The sequence below is a fragment of the Dipteris shenzhenensis genome, chromosome 28 (genome assembly GCF_047967505.1).
Source record: "Dipteris shenzhenensis isolate YYH24624 ecotype China chromosome 28, Dip_SZ_1.0, whole genome shotgun sequence".
NCBI classification, from domain to species: Eukaryota; Viridiplantae; Streptophyta; class Polypodiopsida; order Gleicheniales; family Dipteridaceae; genus Dipteris; species Dipteris shenzhenensis.
Window position 1 is genome coordinate 27984331 of NC_141623.1, and position 6000 is coordinate 27990330.

The window sequence follows — 6000 nt, forward strand, 5'->3', positions numbered from 1 at the left end:
CTCTTCTTCCTCTTCTCTCCCTCTTCTTCCTCTTCTTCCTCTTCCTTTCCCTCTTCTCTCCTCTTCTTTCCCTCTTTCCTTTCCCTCTTCTTCCTCTTCTCCTCCCCCTTCTCTTTTCCCTCTTCTCTCCCTCTTCTTCAGATTCCTCTTCCTCTTCTTCCTCTTCCTCTTCTTCCTCTTCCTCTTTCTCTTCTTCCTCTTCTCTCCCTCTTTGCCTATGCGTATGCGTATGCCTATGCTTATGTTTGTTTTTTTGTTTTGTTTTTTCGTATTTGTGTCTATGTTAGACATGGGATCACGTCGCTCATCCAACGAGTACGGACAACCTCGCAGGAGGAGAGCTCATGATCTATATGCTCCAGAGGACTTTGATTCCTCTCAGGTGACTACCCCGAGGACTCTACCCCTGGTCCGACTCCTCTCGGACCTAGCACTATGACTACCCCTGGTCCGACTCCTCTTCCATGTAGCATTGCGACTACCCCTCGGGGAACTCTTTTGCTAGCTGCGCATGGCTTTGTCGGGAGTCTCGACGAGTTTGTAGCACAGATGAGCGATGAGGAGGTAGTGAGATTCTTCTCTCTGCTATCTCAGAGGGCTTTAGCAATTCCCTCCCCTACACCGATGGCTGGACGTACTGCCCAGTCCTTCCCTCATGCCCCTTCGACCGAGGGGTCATCACCTGCGCATGCCTCTCGTAAGGGAAGGAAGAGTAGGAAGGGCAGCTTATGTCAGCACACTCACGTTTCTACAGGTCTCCACTTGGTCCGGAGACATAGTATCAATCAGGTCCCTTTCCCTCTCCTACTCCCACTGCTACTCCTTGCTCCGGAAGCACTCACACAGCTTTCACTCCTTCTAACTCTGCTACCATCAATCCTCCTTACTCATCAGGGGATCTCTCCTATCAAATCACAACTGCCGGAGAGATAATAGAAGATAGAAAGGGCAAAGCAGTGATGGCCACCATGAGGCGGTTGATGAGCCATCACTTCAAGAGCGGCATTGCTACCAATTGGCGATATCCAGATGGCCAAAAGAAGCAGGTGGTCATTAATGAGTCAAAACAAAAATATCCTAACCTGCCAAATTGGGAGTTTAATAAGGATTATATGCGAGAGCGCATGGGTTTGGTCTTGAAGCATCGTAGATCAACCTTGCGTACTTTTATCATAAAGGGGTTGGCTAAACCCAGCTGGGCAGACAAAGCTGATTGGAAGTTCTTCAAGAAGTAGAATAGGGACCATCCCGAATTGTTTGAGGGTCAGAGGAGGGCTGCGAAGAGATGACTGGATGTCATAGGTACTTCGCACTTTGGTGCAGGCGGACGGTTGCCATTCGAGGCAACCATGGTAAGTCTACTTCTCATTTAATGTATTGTTCTATTTGTTTTACTACATATTACATGCACTTAAGCTAACTCTAACTCTCGTAAATTGGATCCACAACAAGCTGCGATGGGTCGTCTTCCTACAGATGCAGAGACGCAATGCACATTTCGAATAGGAACAAAGCCATGGTTTATTGAGCAAGAGGCAATGGGAGCGACGGTCGGTTGGGCTAAGGTGGCTGCTCGCACGGTATAAGTTTACTCCTACTTGTAATCTCAATTTTTAAATTGTTTTATTCTTTAAGTTCCAATCTAATTTTCGATTTATATGGTTGAATCTTAGGGTCAAAGCTCAAGCGTCCCATCATCGGAGGCGAGCGATCAACAGGGCTAAGGATCAGATGCACGTGACGAGGATCCAGGAGAAGACGCAGCTCACGAGGACCAAGGAATAGGCCAACAAGACGAGGACGATTCGGATTCGGATGAGTAGTAGTAGTAGTAGTGGTAGTAGCATTTTCTTCACCCTGTATGTCATTTTGTATATCCGCTCGTTTGAGCAATTTTGTATCGCCCTTTTGAAAGGGTAATTTTGTAACAAACAATGTTGTATATATTCGACATGTATATGCTTTTGTTGCTCGATCATTTCATTTGAGCGATTTTGTATCACCCTTTTCGCAAGGGAAATTTTGTTATAAAAAACCTTTGTTTTGTAATTACAAAAAAAAAAAAGGATTAATGGGGCTGAATAGGGCCATAGCAAGCCCTGTTTAGCCCCACTAATCCTTTTTTTTAAAGTTGTTAATCGTCGCTATATAGCGACGATTAACAGTGTCGCTATATAGCAACGTTTATCACGTCGCTATATAGTGACACTTTATAGCAATGGTTCTTTTCCGACGCTTTTAGCGACTTTTATAGCGACGTTTACACTCGTGAAATTTTTTTTTAAAATGTAAAAAGCGTTGGTATTTTTGTCGGAAAAGGGCCTATGCCTTGTAGTGAAAGAGGATGAAAGAGAGAAAATAAGAGAGGGGAAAATAAGAGAAGGAAGAGGAAGGAAGAGGGGAAAAGAGAATGAAAAATGAGAGAGGAAAAGAAGAAAAGAGAGAAAGAAGAGGAAATAAGAGAGGGAGGGAAAGAGGGGGGAAAGAGGAAGGAAAAGAGGAAAAAAGAGGAAGAAGAGGAAATAAGAGAAGAGAGGGGAAGAAAGGGTTTCTACACCTATCACTATAGCTAGTGCTTAGAGCGCTAGCTGTAGGCCAATGCAAATAATGGAAACAAAAAAAGGAAAAAAGAGGAAGCACTTTCTTACCTCGAAAAGTCCGCTCGGTGTTTCGTGGATTGGCCCTACCACAACAAGACAAAGCACCCACAGACACGCACACAAACGTGTTTACTGAACTAGTATCTATTTGCATGTCTAGAGACCTACATCTAACAACGCATCTATATAGTAGACAGACGCACGTATAGATGTGCATCTAGACGCGTAAATAGATGCTCTACTAAAAAATTTAAAAAATAGACAGACGCATCGTTAAACACATGTATAGATGCGTTTATAAACGGTCTTATAGATGCGTTTATAGATGCGCAAATAGATGCTTCTCAAACAGACAGATGCGTATATAGATGTGTTTATAGATGCACTGATAGATGCGCTAATATTTTTTTAAAAATTTACAGAATATTGTGTATGTCGTGTATGCTATATAGGTACAAGAATCCCATTTCCACATTATGTAATTCAATTCTTACAGCAACCACATTTTAATTACAATTCCAAATAAAACATTACAACTCCAAAACGCAATAAAATTGAAAGCTCAAAAAGTGCTTGTATGTACATATAGCACGAAGCTAAGCCACGTCATGTGGCTTCAAGTACAAAAAATAAGAGGAGTGTATATACAAGAGGCACGAAGCCAAGCCAGTGGCTTTAAGTACAAAAAAGAGTAGCTAGCACTACTTCTATGACTAATCCTCGCTCCCTTCCACGCTCCCTTCTGCACTTCCTTCTGCGCTTCCTTCTCCACCTCCTTCTTGTGCAGGGACCTGTAAACAAGGGACAACATATATCAATGTATGAAAAATCGAATCTTTACTTATAATATTGACATTATTTAATTACTTTTAAATACCTCGGGGGCTGCTCCAGCCTGGATATACTACTCCTCAGTAATCAATCCGTCATGATAGAAGTGCTTCCATGTATCTCCTCTGCGATGGTGGCGGTGGTAGGCTGTCTCGACAGGAGTAGGGTATCTGCCCACGATATCAAGCTGCAAGACGACACAATTTGCGGAGGGGTTAGTACAAAGAAACAACCTCCTAATAAACTACATAAGGAATATAATTTGAGATCGATACTTACAAATTGGGCCTCCCATGATTCAACACCCCCTGCTCCAAAATGCATGCTTCCATATTGCTCCATCTAGATCCTTCGTGCCTCCACATGCTGCAGACTGGGATCCTCCCTCGCTGACTTCATTGCTTTCTTCCACTCACGCTTGTGAGCGGTGTGGGGTGGGCCCCTTGGTGGTTGACCTCCCTTGAGCCTGGCAAGCTCCACTAGTGCCTGCCTCTTAAGCAAAGATCTTTTATTGCCAAGTATCGTAACAATCTTTGACTTGGCCTATTTATTTGTGAACTGACGATTGGGGGGGTTAGGATACCTAGAGCGAACAGTAGCGAGGGTCTCATCAGCCAACCTCTTTGGCTGGTCTTTGTAGTGGATAAAGCAATCTCTGTAATTGTTAGCAATTACAGAGCGCATGAAGGCCATGATGTCCTTCCCTCGTGCATCCATCAAGATGCCTCCTGTCTGAGTGATGTCATAGAATATCATACCATCACCTGGAGGCATGTCTAAATCATCTGAATCATCATCATCCCCACCACCACCCCTCCCAAAGCACTGTGCCATGCATCCCCCACTGCTCTCCCTGCTACTACACCTGCTACTGTGTCGTGTTAAGCTAGTACGCTAGCAACTCGTAGCTGGAGACTGCATGGGACTACGTGGACCACTCGTAGCTAGAGAACCGAGTCTCGACTGCACAGGAGTACGCCGACAGCTCTGTGAGATAGAAGGACCTCTTGACGGCATGGGGGAAGGGGCATAAGATAGCATGGCGGAAGGGGCATAAGACGGCATGGGGGAAGGGGCATAAGACGGCATGGGAGAAGGGCCTCGACTATGTAGCCGGCTGGGCTGTACTAACTCTGCTGGGGTAATCTCAGCTGGTGTGGGGTGGTTTGGAGTCTGTAGTGCCGACTCCTGGGGGGTGTTTAGAGTACCCGTCATATACCCGTATAACTCCGCAGGACTAGGAGGGTGCCCTAAAAGGTTATATAAGTCCCTAAAAATAGACTCCCGAAGATCAGGTGCGCCCAAAGAGCTTCCTGGCCACATGATGAACTGGAAAAAAGAAAAAAAGACGATTACTGATGAGCTGAGAAGAAAGAGGAAAGAAAGAAAAGATTACTATCAGAGCACGTCTATAGACGCATCTAAGAAGTGCATCTATTTTCACGTATAGCAGCGCGTCTATAGATGCGGCTATCTGTGTCTGCAAATAGGCTAGACGTGCATCTAAATGCACCTATAGATGCGGTTTTAGACGTGCTCTGAGACGCGCCTATAGATGCGCTCGGACAGACGAACTTTTCTAAAAAGTGGAAAAGGACATGTGCTTGACACAAAAGCGTAACATTGATACCAAAATCATGCATTTCTTGGATACAAGAAGGTACAAATCCAAAGAGAGCAAACTTCCAAAAAAGATTAACTGTAAAAAGACTTACCTTGGATAGAGGTATGGAAGCTTCTTCTCCTTTTTCAAAGTTGCTTCTCTTCCTTGTTCACCCTCTTCTCCTTTAAGCTTGGAAGTAAGTGTAGGTGCCTTTCTCTTAAGTGTAAGCTTGGAAGTAAGTGTGGGTGCCTTCCTCTTAAGCGTTGAAACTATGGATCTGCTAATAGCAAAGCAAGCAAGCCACGTGAAGTATAAGTAATGTGAAGAAAAGCAAAGCGAGCGTGCTTAAAGTAGATTTAAAAACCACGTCTATAGGCACGTTTAATAGCGCATCTATACATGCATCTAAATACACAGAGCATACGCGGTTTTAGACATGCTTGTAGATGCGCACCACAGAACAAGTAGACGTGGTTTTAGACGCGCTTGTAGTCGTGCACCACAGAATAGACAGACGCAATTTTAGATGCACTTGTAGACGCACACCTTAGAATAGATAGACGCGGTTTTCGACGTGCCTTTAGACATGCCACAGAGTTTAAAATTAAATATTTGAAGAAAAACAAAATTTTTTGGGTTGTTTGTTTGTAGGATGTCCATCTTCAATAAGTAGCTCCAGTGAGGATGAATCCCTCTGTATCCACCATCGCGAAATGTGGTTGGAGCAAAAAATCAAATGTATGTGTGATCAATGTCGAGGAAACATGTATCGTGCATGCAGGATTACACTCAATCACATCTCAAAGTATGGAGAATGGGATGCGACCATAAACATGGTAAGTGTTAAAGAGTTAAGGTTGATTGAGATACCTATGGGTGTTCATATGTTTGAGTTATGATCCCGTTTTAATTTGATACAGGATGCAGTGCCACACCCACATATGTTGCCCTATGCTCGTTGTGAGG